General features: G+C 40.9%; 1 long non-coding RNA gene across 9 annotated transcripts in view; it reads left to right on the top strand.

Annotated features, from left to right (window-relative positions):
* Positions 1-564: 564 nt before the first annotated feature.
* LOC116069219 overlaps positions 565-14,145 on the top strand; it is an 80,987-nt gene continuing 67,406 nt past the window's right edge. For 8 of the 9 annotated variants that reach the window (XR_004109924.1, XR_004109914.1, XR_004109912.1 and 5 more), the window contains exons 1-6: positions 565-685; positions 789-990; positions 4,383-4,443; positions 7,781-7,872; positions 10,174-10,252; positions 11,190-11,275. This is a non-coding gene — a long non-coding RNA (uncharacterized LOC116069219). The remainder of the gene's footprint in view (positions 686-788; positions 991-4,382; positions 4,444-7,780; positions 7,873-10,173; positions 10,253-11,189; positions 11,276-14,145) is intronic. The other variant, XR_004109925.1, reaches the window with a different exon arrangement.

Raw genomic sequence — 14,145 nt, 5'->3', positions numbered from 1 at the left:
TTGACAGGAAATCTCTGGAGGTCGCTCTCAGTGTAAACATCCCATGATTCTCTGCCTTAGACAGGGAGATGAACTGCTGCAGCTGCTGCCCTTAGCAACGGGCCTGCTGAGCGTCAGGCTGCACTTCACGATGGCGGCCGCTAGATGGCATGTCCCATGAAAAACTTCTGCTGCCACAGAACATCTGGATCCTTCCAGAGGAAGCTTCTCAAAGGGCATGTAGTCAGTGTGGAAGAAACCTGGTCTCCCATCTCCTCCACAGCGACAGAAGCCCTATTCAAGGATCAGAAGTACTCTGGACTTGAAGAAATACACATAAAAAACGAGGGGCACCACCCTTTCTTGCTTATCTTGGTACACTGACATTTTCTTCATTCCATTGTAGGACTCAGAAATGCAGTGAAACCCCATAAGGCATCTGGAAAAAAGATAACTAACTTGTTTATCTGAATTCTTCAAAAGGAGAGCAATGTGAGGGAAAATATCTGTCACCAATTATTACACAACAATGCAGGTGTCTAATTCCTCAGCCAGTGACCTCTCTTTAGCATTCTAGCAGTGCTCCAGCCTGCCATGTAAGGAGCTACCCTGAGTCTGGAAGGAAGTCTAGCAGGGCGATTTCCATATCAACTGTGGCATCTTGGGCAATCACATCCTCTGTGCTCATAGGATCTGCATCACAGAGGTACATGGCGTCATCAGATACACAGCATGAGAACTACTCGTGGGGGCTTTTGCAAGGATCCTTCAGTCAGTCTATTTACTTGTTCTATTCCGCTGATTTTCAGTTGCACCTCGTGCACTCTCGGATGAACCCAAAGGTGGCATTTTTTGCACAGAGAACAACTGTGATAAAAGTCCATCTGTGATGGAAGAGAAGCACTGAGAACAGCAAGGAGGGTATGCTGTGCCTAACATATGCCAGTGTCTTACATCTAAGAGTCTTGTCATCCTAAAAAGCCTTTGGACCTGATCTGTTATAATTTCAAGGTAGAAGCCATGTCTATTCAACTTCCTATTTCCTGCTCTAACTGAAGGTTCTGTATTTGGTTGTAACTCAGAAAATATAACTGCCACTTTTCTAACATTGATTAGTGGGAGGAAAACTTCTAGATAAACTCCTGGAACACTTGTGTTTAGCATATCATGTTTTTAAGACTTATTTTTAATTCTGTAGATGTGTGTGTTGGACTATATATGTATATGCATATGTATATGATGTATATGTATATGTACATATACATACAATGCTCATGGAGACAGTCATTGGATGCCCCTGTAGCCAGAGTTATAGGCAGTATGAGCTGCCAAATGTGGGTCCTGGTTCACAGACTCTCTGCGAGAGCAGCAAGAACTCTGAGTAACCTCTCCAGTCTTATCTAGTATTCTATTAAAAACAATAATAATAATGAACAATACCTCTTAATTTGCAAGAGGAAAATGAAACAAGAATAGATTTTCCATCTTCTTTGTTGAGTTTTTCAGGAAGTGAAAATATGTGGGTTGTCAATATGAGTAGCACTGGACAAAGATTTGTTTAATGAGCATGGTTCTAACCATAAGCTTTGTGTTAAAGAGGTCTTGGAAAGAGTTACTATCATTTTCATCCAAGTCAGAAATAAGAAATTGAAACTAAGAAAATAGATATAACATCATAGTCTCTGAACTGCAGTGAACAGTGCCTGGTTCTAAAACTTCCCTAACGCCAGACTCTCTGGAAACATCGTGCAATTTCTTTTGGGAACTCACAAGTGAGACTAAACACTTTTTGTGACCTTTTATAAATTATTACTTTTCTTAACAAAAGAGAGCAGGTGAAAGAGTCCTCCCCATTCCTGGCTCAAACCTACAGAGTTGAGAAGGCCAAAGCTTCTTGCATAACTATGGAGAAGTTCCCTGTAAGGACTTGACCTTTAAGACTGGACACTAGGTGGGAAAGAGATTATTACAGCCTCAGGGGGTTCCTGTACTAGGGTTATGTGGACACTAGTGTTTTATCTATGATGACTGACAGAGAGAGAAATATGGAGAATACTTAGAGAAGAGTAAGGTTGGAAGTGGCTATGAATGGAGTCTAGAGTGGGACCATTTTTCCCCCTGCTAGGCTTGTGTTTGTTTTACAGACTTTCTCAGAACACATATTTGGGTATCTACTCTTCTCAGTGATGGGGACCCTGCCCATGATATGGAGCTAGGTGCTAATGGTCACCATTGCTGACAAGCAAACTTGTACCTTTCCCTTTGTCCCTTCCCACCAAGATGGAGGAGAGTACTCTGAGGGATTTAAGAGAATTTCCCAGATGTCAAAATTCAAGATCTGAGTTGAGTTCACCTCTTTTAATTATTTCAAATATATGAAAATAATTACCATAATTCACATGCATTCTATTTTTATTTTTCCCTTTCTATTCTAGCACTTTGTAGAATTAACCCTATAAAACCCAAAAATTAACAAATGGGTTTAGAAATTCTAATATCCTCTGATTAGAGTTATCTTGTACACAGGAGAGTAACTGTTGTTCATGGCTGGATTTCTTCAGAAAGCTGAAAGCTTGGTTTGAATAGAGACCTAACAGGTGCTGGATTTGAATGCGCCTGTTTTACAAATGAGAAGGCAAGATTTCTGATAGTATATGTAATGGCCCTAGGTGTGGGATCTCATGTTACCTTATCTAGAACAGGAAACCCACAAATTTGCCTATGGAGCTGAAGGTGCAAAGAGAAGTAAGAGACTTCTGGGGGAGGAGGCAGCAGTGACTCTGGATACTCAATTTTAGGTGGCCACAGTTTCACCTAGAGATTTTTACAGTAGGTGACTTGGATTCACCTGTTTCACTGCCCAAGGGTTTTTCTCTTTTATCCAGAACTGCAAAGTCCCATGAGAGTCTGTAGACATATACTGTCTTTATAGCCACTTGAAGGAAATATTCTCACAACCTCCAGGAGGGTGTTTTCACCTCCCTCAACTCATAACATTTGACACTAATCTTAAAAGCTTACTCAGTATATAGTCACCCTCCTACATCTGACCAACAGTGACACCATATCTTCTCTCAAAATCAAATCCATCCTTCAGAGCTGGCAAAGCACTGAGAAGATGCCAGCGGATATTGTTGAGTGACTTTCTGCCATGTGTCTGTCACTATCCTTTACATTAACATGCTCTTTTTAATTCACTCCAAAACCTGGGGCTCTGTGAGAATTAGGAATGATACTTGATAACTGTGTATGGCTTCTTCCTCCTCACCACTGTAAGATCATACTGTTTGACTAGCTTGAGTGAAGCACCACCTGTTTAAGAGGAAAGGTGTACTGGCTGGTTTTGTGTGTCAACTTGACACAGGCTGGAATTATCACAGAGAAGGGAGCTTCAGTTGGGGAAGTGCCTCCATGAGACCCAGCTGAGGGGCATTTTCTCAATTAGTGATCAAGGGGGTAGGGCCCCTTGTGGGTGGTGCCATCCCTGGGCTGGAGGTCTTGAGTTCTATAAGAGAGTAGGCTGAGCAAGCCAGGAGAAGCAAGCCAGTAAGGAACATCCCTCCATAGCCTCTGCATCAGCTCCTGCTTTCTGAACTGCTTGAGTTCCAGTCCTGACTTCCTCTGGTGATAAATGGCAATGTGGAAGTAAGCCAAATAAACCCTTTCTTCCCCAACTTGCTTCTTGGTCATATGTTGTGTAGGAATCGAAACCCTGACTAAGACAAAAGGCAAGCACATAACTGACAAAACATCCCACTCCTTGATCCAGATTGGACAGGAAACATGAAAGGAAGCAAAGTCTGTCTTAGCTAAGCTAACTAGGCATGTGTACACCTCAGTAATCCCAGTTGAGGCAGGATCACAAGTTTGAGATCAATGTGAGCTACATAGTGGATTTTTTTCACAACCTAATTCTTCCAAAACACAAACAAAACAAAAACATTCAACCTAAACAACTACAAAAATAACATCTCTCTTTAAGCCTCAGAGATTTGGGGGTCATTTGTTAGTTACTGCAGCCAAACCTAGCCTAGACCTAGTGCACCATGGTCATCTACCCATTTACCTTGGGTATCTACCCATGTATCTTGGGCCTTTCAATTGACTTCTCTGCCCTCAATCACTAATTCTTCTTGTATTGCATATCCAATTGCTTACTGGACTTCTGAAGGACAGTGTGGTAGTTTGAATGAGAATGACCCCTATAGGCTCATGTGTTTGAATACTTGGTCTCCAGCTAGTAGAACTATTTGGGAAAGATTAAGTAGAGTGGCCTTGATGGAGTAGGTGTGACCTTATAGGAGTAGGTGTGTTATTAGATGTCAGCTTTGAAGTTTCAAAAGCTCATGCCAGGCCTATTTTCTTTCACTTCACCCTTTCTCTCCCTGCAACTTTTGGAACAGATGTGTGCTCTCAGCCTCTATCCATGTTTCCTACCATGATCGTGGACTTCCTTCTGAAATTGTAAGTAATGCCCCAATTAAATGTCCAAAATTACCTTTGGTCATGGTGTCTCCTCATGGCAATAGAACAGTAAATAAAACAGATAGCCTTGACCACTTAACTATGTATCCTGTTTAGGATCAGATCTCACCATCCTGCCACATACCTAGATTAGTTTTGGATTTCACCATCCTACCATGTACCCCAGTTATTTTCTGATTCTACCATCCAACCACATCCCCAGGTGATATTCTGATTTCCCAGGGTGCCTATGTGCTCCCTCAACAATTTCTCAACATTGATATTTACAGAAAAATAATAAACATAATCCACATTGGCGCCTGTATCGACCCCCAGATACCACTGACATTTAGGAGTAAATGATGGATTGCCTTTTTTTCGAGGCTGGCTGAACTGACCTGCGTGGCCTGTACATAATTTACTTTTGATTAAGGGAGTGCTTCAACATCTAGATTCTGTTTGGGAGCAGGAGGCAGGATCAATAACGTGTATGACACAAACTTTCAAACAATGGACTGTGAATGAGAAGTCTGGGTAGTCCATTCACCAGGGAGAAGGTGGGAGGGCAGAGGGAGTGAGGCCTGAAGCTTAGACCTGGGATCTGGTGTACCTCAAGAAGCTCTGGTTTCTACAGATTTGGGGCTACAGTGTTGGAGAAGACAGAATTGCAGAGGGCTTGGATTGCTCCCTGGCACATGCAGAGTGAGAAGCAGCTGAGTGCCAGCAGCTGCCCAGGAAGAGCAGGCTTCAAGAATGGAACTCTCTCTTCCCACATTTTGCCTCTTGTTGCCCACCCTGCTAGAATAATAACTTATCTTCCAGACCATTTGTTCATTGCTTGGTTCCATTCAAACTAAGCACTTTTAGAAAAAGGAGAATACCATGCTCTGTTTGGCCACACTTGCCTCTTCTAACACCTCACATTGCTTTGTGTTGGTTCTCTTGGCTTCTGCCTCTGCACAGGGCACTCAGTACTGTGCTTCCTGTGGTGATGAATTTCCTGGCTCTATTCATTGGAAAAGAACTTCTGCTTCTCTTCTTACTGATGTATGGCTGCAGATAAAAATGTTTTTTTTTTTAATGAGACACAAATTCCATCACATTTAATGCTCATATAGACCAGTGTGAGCCACTGTGTGGGTGCTTATAACTAAGCTCAGGTCCTGTGAAAGAGTAGATAGTGTTCCAAACCATTGATCCATCTCTCCAGCTTCCAAATCATCCATTCCTTATTTACTATGTTCTACAAATACTGATCACATCTTCTCTAAGTGCCAGATACTGTAGTAGCACTGTGTAGAGATGTGTAGAGAAGGAAAGAAAGAAAGAAAGGAAGAAAGAAAGGAAGGAAGGAAGATAGACCTAGTTTCTGTCTTTGTGAGACATGAAATCTTTCAGGGAAAGGTAAATGGGCCTTTTTTTTTAAACTGTAATGCTTTCAGATGATAGTGACTGGCAGGTAGCATTTATTATGGGATTCTGAGCAACTAGACTGGGTATGCACATTGAACATGTTATCTTCTTAGCCTCTCCATAACACTGAACTATCCATTGTCATCTCTAAGAACTCTATCTAAAATGAGAAGCTGAGAGTGTTAAACTTCTCTGATCAAGTGCTCCACTCACAATAATTGCATACTTTATACATTTCTCTATATGTTCTTGAATTTAAATGCTAGTATTTTCCTTGATAATCCTGAGAAACCTCAACCTGTACACCACTCACCTCTAAAAGTCTGCATGGGTACTATGGGGCTGCTCCCTTGACATTTGAGACTCTGCTCCTTCGGGGCATCTCCCAGGCTGTTTCCTACAATGGCATATCTATCTGCCTGTCTCTCCCCCTGTCCACTGAAATGTTGTCTTCCTGCCTAGACCTGGCTGCAATGCCACACTGAAAGTTTCCATCCCAGGAAATATTCTTCCACTCCATTCTCGAGTGTTCTGATTGCCAACTTTCCCATGCTTCTATGTAGGCTAATTACTAAGCTTGTCTGCATGTGCTTGTTTGCATTATTCCTGCCTATAAGTCTTGTGCAGATTGAGGTAATGTCACCCACCTAAAACAGTTGTTAAATTTCCCTTCCTTCCTTTTCGTGTCACTCTGCTGTACCTTTTCACTTTGTTATTTGCTTGCTTAATTCTTGCTCCACCCCCATTATTTTCCTTTCAAAACCAAGCTTTCCTGACTAGCTAGCATGATTTCCCAGAATGCATTGCATAGCACCTGGATTTGTACTGAAATAAAAGCTGAATTCATCTTGATAGCATGGGGTAAGACTTTCTTTGCTCAGTTGCTGGTTGACTGCCCCACTGTGGTGATAGGAACAGAACAGGGCAACTCCTGTTGTGGATTCTTTGTTAATAGTTTCAAGTTCCTCCACAGAGGTAACTAATGTGAACTGGCATCATTGTTAAACTCAACCTATTGCATTAGCAGCATCTGCCCGAGACTTGCTGTGGGTAGTAAAGGGGAATGGATATCCCATATGTACTCCCAAGTAGACATGTCAAATGCACTTTAGTGATTACTCTTGGACATTGCACCTTGACCTCGACGACCTGTCTCAACCTTAGCCATCTTCAGTGTGCCCTCTGAGAAGGCAAGGAAAGCCAGTAACTCACAGACCATACCTAACAATTGATGAAAGCTTGCTCTTCCAGGCCCCTGTGTGGGCCTGGGATTATTATAGAAAAAAAAAACCAACTGACCCACACCACCAAATTCTCACCCACAGGGTTACTCTAGCCCCAGGCCATTGACCACCCTAGGTTTCGGCCATAAATTCCCTTTTCTTGGAGATTTGCTTTCATAAAGCTCTGTTCCTGAATGGCAGCGTGTACTGTAACTAAATGTGACCATAAAGAGGGAAAAGTTATAATGTTGTTTTGGAAAATTGTTGTTCTCATTACCTACCTTAGTGCCATATGTTCCAATCTAAAGCTGTACGATATGGGGAATTACGGTGACACAAAGATGAAGTGATGTCTGGCTAACGACACCCCAAATATTTATCCGCACTCCCTCCCCAGGAGTACTCACATGCATAATTGATGCCAGCTCCCTCAATTAGAAGTCCAGGGCATAAAGAAAATGAGGACAAGGCTGTCCGCATTTCTGAAGCCTGACAAGGAAAGATTAAAATACTTTATGAGTCTTCCCTATCATCTGTGGAACATGGAGCTCTCGTATTTCATTTTCTCAGGAAAAAATAGTGTTTGCATTATTTGAAGAAAATCATTAAGAATGCAGCTCACCAGCAGAAGTGGTGGGTTGCTGGGTTGCTAGCCCTGAGTTATGCTGTGTGCTTGGCTTCCTCTACATATTCTCATTTAGATGCATCAGAAAAGGAGCAAAGCCTGGTAGCTCAAGAATTATCCAGTGTTCCAGACACAGTACCATAGAAAGCCATGTGTCTCAAACCACAGGTAAGTGGTGCATGTGAACTGGGCTTCCTAGAAGGGCAGCTCTGCCTCCAAAGCCTTTCTAACTAAAGACTACCCTCACCAGGAACAGGAGCAACTCCTAGGGACAAAGAGGCAACTCAAGTGGGGGGGGGGATGAACATCCTCATGTTTTTATTTCATTTCAGGACAAATAGCCTGAAGTGAAATAAGTGATTGGATTGCAACATATAAGCTCTACAAGAAAAATGTGAGCCCATTTGCAGAGAAGAAAGCATCATGTGACACTGTGAAGAATATATATAGCATCAGAGCCTCATAGGACTGTTCAATCCCAGTTCTTACATCAGGAACTGTGTAAACTCTGTGGCTACTCAGAACCTCAGTGCTTATACAATGGGATCATGACTACAATCTGTGCTAGCTAGTTATGTCTATGTGGCTTAATATGTAGCCTACTATTATTACTAGGAGAATAGAATTCAAATATATTCATAACATTACCTTATCACATTATAAAAAGGAAATACTCAAGTTAATTTTTCTTATTGGCATTGTTATGTTTTTTTTTTTCTCATTACTTTTCATGGATGTGATGATCTTGTGAAAAGATAATTAATTTCATTAACATATTCATTAACTCTCCAATTTATTATATTTTCAGTAAGGAACAACAAAGAATGTACTTGACCAGTTTTGAGACTCAGAAGCTGAAACTGTGACAGTGGTCACTAGTTCAGTTCTCAGATCTGCTTTTTGTCTGTTTCCTCCCTCTCTCCGCCCCTCCTTTTCTTGCCAATTCTAATAGTCATTTTCTTACCTTTTGTTTTCTATGAGTTCAATTTTTTTCAGATTCTACATACGAAGATCATATGGGTCTTGTATTTGTATGCTTGGCTTATTTCACTTAGTTCAGTCTCTTCCAATTCTATCAGTGTTGTCACAGATAACAGAATTGCTTTTTTTTTAAGAGCTGTATTGTGTTACTGTATCCTGTTATGCATATGTACATGTGAATATATATTCTATATTTTCTATTCTTTACTCATTGATGGCATGAATACCTGAATGGTGCTAAGTGAATATAAGAGTATAGATACTTCTTTGACATACATACACACACACGCACATACACACACACACACACACACACACACACACACATACACACTTGGATACAATTTTCAGAATACATGGCAGTTCTATTCTTTGTCTTTGATGAACCTTCATGTGGTTATCCAAAATGTTTAATCTATACTTTTTACTGATGGTTCCAATCAACTGATTTTCAACAATGGTGCTAAAAACAAGAAATGAGGAAAGGACAGAGGCCATTATTTCAATAAACACTACTGGGGAAATTGGGTATCCATGCACAAAATGATGAAGCTAAACTTGATATATCATACTTCATACAAAAATTGTTTCCACATAGGTGAAATCCTTACACATAAGAACTAAAAGTGTAGGATAAAGTGCACAAAAATATTTCTGCAGTACTTGGTCTTAATGAAGACATTGTGGGTAGAATTCAAAGAAAAAAAAAACACATAAAGAAGACAGAAAGATTTCCAGGGATAAAGACACCTCTACACAGAAAACAGACAAAAGAAATTCCAGGGCAGCAAGGCATCTCTACACAAAGATTGACTGCCCATAGAGAATGTTGCAGATCAACAGGAAGTATTTGAAAATCACTTATCCAATAAGGGACTATTCAACATAGATAAGGAACCCAGACAACTTGCGAAAGGCAAATAACGTAAGTAAACAATGGGCAGAGTATATGATCAGGAAAGTATTGAAAGAAGATATATAGATGGTTGAAAGACATGTAGGAAAGGACCTACATGAATTAATCACCAGATTCATTAGTCTTAATCCACCTGTCCCATTTGTAGTGGCTGCTATCACAACGAGGAAAGAAAAAAAATGTGTCTTCATGGATGTGAAGAGAAAGGATATTGTGTACATCTCGTTTTGTTTTTTAAACAGAGAAAAGAACAACTTTGATATCCCATGATGCCTTGTGCTGCTTTGACTGGCACTGAGCTCATTGTAATGTAACTGAGAATCCTTGCAGTTCTTCTACTGAAATTTTCACTCAGAATCAGAGCCTGTGCTTCAACTGACTTCTGTAGCTCCTATGCCTAAACCGCCATGTGCTGAGTACAAGAATAACTCAGGGCATGACTTATGGATGGATGGATGGATGGATGGATGGATGAGCTTAGCTAGTAAACGTTCCTAGGTTGTATTGGAGCTAATGTTTGAAACTGAGTGGACCTGACACCAAAGTCTGTATGTTTTTGTTTTTTACTATAGGAACCTATTCCTGCCCCTTTATGTACTTATGAAAACTAGTGATATACTCAATCATCAAGATATCAAGCATGGAGCAGAGGTATGGCAGTTGTGACACAGTTCCTAGTATACTGATTCCTGTGTGTCTGAGCAGTGATCTTTAGTTTCTTACTTTTAAGCCTACATTCTCTAACTGCAAAAGGACTCCATCGACATTGTGATACCCTCAAGATCACATTTCTATGGGACTATGATTCAAAGTTGAAGGCTCTCTGTCCAAATGGTGTACTTTCAGGATACCATTTAACACAGAGTGAGGCTGTTACACAGGACCACTCTAGATGTGTAGGCAACCAGTGAAACTTTTGGGTCCAGAGATTCTTGCTTTGGGTAAAAACTGAGAGCTTGCAGATTTAAGCTTTTGATGTTTCAGATTGGAAAGCAAGAGAGAAAGAAAGAGGAGCATAGGAGCAGAAATTTTCTTAGGGTCACACAGCCATGAATAACTTCCAAAATACAGCACCTTCTACTGCATGAGCACATCTGCTCCAGTGCCCAGTGCCCAGAATGTTCTCTAACATCAAAGAGGGCCTTTCCACCTGCTTTGGTCCAAGGTTGGCAGTTTCCAACACTCTTCTACAGGAGAAAGAAAGGCAACTTCTCCTTTCCTACTATACTGTGCTGCAGCGTTTGTATACAGACTCGCTGGATCTGTTCTATACCAGCCAAGAGGCAAACAATTCCCATTTCCTCATCACATTTTACAAATGAGAACAAAAGGAGTTTGACATAAGTTTTCTTTGGTTTTTGAATGCATATTTGTTCTGTTTTCTGCCTGGGTTCCTACTTTTCCTTTCTACCGAAAGCTAAACCCTCATGTCCAGTTCTATCTTTGACTTCTGGTACCGTGATTATCCTTTTGATGCTGGTGACAGTGAATTGATGGATGAAGGACAAGAACATAGATATCACAGGGTTCCATCTACCCATCCTTCAAAGACTCAAATTAATGCTCATTTTTGCTCTTTTTTTTTCAGGTCATTAAGAGAATAAAGACATTGCAGCCAGGTTCCTAACTTGGGCCTAAGTACAAGTCACTAAAGGAATCATGGTCAAGTTTCTGGTATTGCCTTTTTGATTAAAGTCAAGCCATTTATGGCAAATTAAGTCAGTATCTAAAACCACTAAAGGAGAAGCCCCAGGAAGGGAGAAAATTTGTTCTTTTAGGGGCTGAGATGGATGTTTTGAATATTGTAAGCATTCTCTTTCTGTAGTTCTGACTCAGAGACAAAGTAACTCAGTCTGCTCTATCATCCAGTCAAACTCAGTCACCCTAGATGTAATTTATACACACACTGGGCTGCGTGTGCCAAGCACTGGCATAGCTAGTTTATGTGCTCTGCTCTGAAGAACCTCAATACATTTTTAATTAAAAAACAATTGGTAAAGTTGGAACTATAAATCCCAATTTATTGAAGGAAATTTTAGCAAGCCTTTTGGTTTATAGACGGGTGAAGGACATTCTTGGCTACTAAACTGTTATTATTTTATTTTGCTCTATCATTTCTGTGTTAAAGATGATTGAGTTCTTTGGTTGAAAATCTAAAGAATGTCTCTAAAGGTCAACTGACATACTGTTGTCTCCAGGCCTCTTCTTTATTGCAATTCTGTATACCTCAGTTTGCCCACCTGATTTAGAGGTTTCTCTTACAGAGTAGTTTGAGGACATTTTCCAACATACTGCTAGTCAGGATAAATGTATGACTTTGTTTAGCCAATGGAATGTGTATGAATGTGACTGTTTCAGTTCTTAGTGGAAGTTTCTCAAACTCTAGAACTCAGTGTTCTTAGTGGAAGTTTCTCAAACTCTAGAACTCTAGAAATGTATACAACTAATAGCATAAATTTCTAAGATAGCTTTCATGGTGGCAAAACTATGAAAGGCACTGACTTGACCTACCTGGCTCCTTATCTAAACCTGGGTTTTAAGTGGACTTACCTGGAACCCTCAGGACAGTTAAGGGTAGGAAAGGTACCATGTGGGCTGGCTATATATTCTTTGAGGCAATATCCAGGCTAGCTTCTGACCTCAGAGGTTTGACCTCCAAAGTTTCTGAATGTGTGCAAAGAATTAAAAACTCATGTCACTAACTAAATGTGTGAAATGGAAACTTCCATGCTGAACTTTTAATTTAATACATCCAGGCCCAATTATTTCTACCTGACTGCAAAGCCCTAACATATACATATTTTAATAACTCTTAGGATATTAAAATGATACATTTTGACTATAAGCTCATCCATGATGACTACATCTCTTGCCTCATTCCATCCTGAGGTTCTCTAACATTTGGAAAAGTCATGGAATTTTAAGGATGGGAGAAAGATCCATCCTCTACCTTCTGTCCACCAACTCTTTACTGGCATACAAGAAGCTTAGTCCCTGGCTCTCATCCCAGAACAGTTACCTCTGTGTCCTGAGGTTTCTAGGCATCTTTTAATCTCTCCGTTATCTTCAGTCTTCTCGTGGTGCCTTAGGAAATGCCACATGCTACCTTCGATTTCTCTTCTGGGAGTATGGATGTCGGAAGGTAGATCCAACCTTCTACCTCTCTTTTGTTAGTATGAGTCCACATCAAACTGGGATGTGTCCCAGCAGCCTACATTCACCTGCCCAGGTAAGGCTGACTTTTCTCTAGTCTGAAACCATTAGCTTCTTCAGAATGTACACCAGTGGCAATGGAACTCTGAATCAACTGTCCTCCAAGATAAGGTTGGGTGGAAAGAAACAATACTTGAGGTGCAAATTAAGAGCACAATGAAAGAAATTCCAATTTTTCACATATGAGTTTGTGACATCTCCCTAACTTCTTGGGCTCCCTCTTGCTACCATTTTCACCTGCCTCTGCCACCATGATCTCTATCTTCCCTCTTCTCTAGGCTTGGATGGAGCAATCCTCCTCTTGTTCTTCAGTTGCTTGTGACTTGCACATTATGCCAAGATTCCTGAAGGACTTAATCTCTGATACCAAATCTTAATCTCTGATATGGCCTGAGCCTTATGAACCAGAGCCCATAATTTAAATGGATTCAAAGACTTAAAAATCAGAATTTATTGTTATTTTTCTCTCTTTACATTAGTGTTGTAATAATTTTACTCTCCCCTGGGGCAAAGAGAGCCCCTGGTCTAATGAGAGGAGGAAGTGAGGGGAATCTTGTCATCTTCAAAAACTTATGTGGCAATAAAGGAATGCAGAAGACAGTAGAAGGCAGGGGTGGCATTCTTTGGGCTTCTCACGCAGTCATTCAATAAATATTAGTTAAATACTTAAAGCATGCTGTCTGTGGAACTGCATAAACAGCAATAAACAAGGCAAAGGCAGGCTGCCGCTTTCACCAAGCTCTTACATCCTGTCTGGAGGAGACTGAACACAAAAAACAAATGTATCAGGTAATTACACAGCAAGGACTAAGCAAGGAACTCAGCATCACAGAGCACAGGGAATAGGAGAGGCAGAGACCATATCTGCTGGGTAAGAAGGGTCTCTCTGAATGCTAATAGCTGCATTAAAATCTGAATGATGACAAAGGGGTCAATAGAGCATTCCAGAAGAATGCATTCCAGATTATTTCCAGTGGACAAAGCCTGCTCTTGGTAAAGATGGGGGCAGGAGAAAAACGAAATATGTGGAGCATCGCATGTGAGAAAAAGGAATTAAGGAGTTGGGAGAGGATCTGGAGGCTTGCCATTATCTTGCCAGTTTCAGTCTCAGCCCAAGAGCAAAAGGAAGCCATTGTTAGGGTAATGGAAGGGGAGAGTACTGGACTCTTAGCTTCTTAGCTTCCTGAGCTTTTGCTCCTGATTTGTGAAATTAAAACAAAGATGTTCACTCACTGAGTGACCTGTGAGTTAGAATGAAGCATTCAACTAAATCCTGTTTGCAGCTTGCAGAGGCAGGAGTGGAGGCTGGCCCAGCATTAGGCCCCATGGTT

Source organism: Mastomys coucha, unplaced genomic scaffold (assembly GCF_008632895.1).
Source record: "Mastomys coucha isolate ucsf_1 unplaced genomic scaffold, UCSF_Mcou_1 pScaffold1, whole genome shotgun sequence".
Taxonomy (NCBI): Eukaryota; Metazoa; Chordata; class Mammalia; order Rodentia; family Muridae; genus Mastomys; species Mastomys coucha.
Note: the sequence above shows the minus strand (reverse complement) of the source record. Positions and strands in the feature narration are given on the sequence as shown.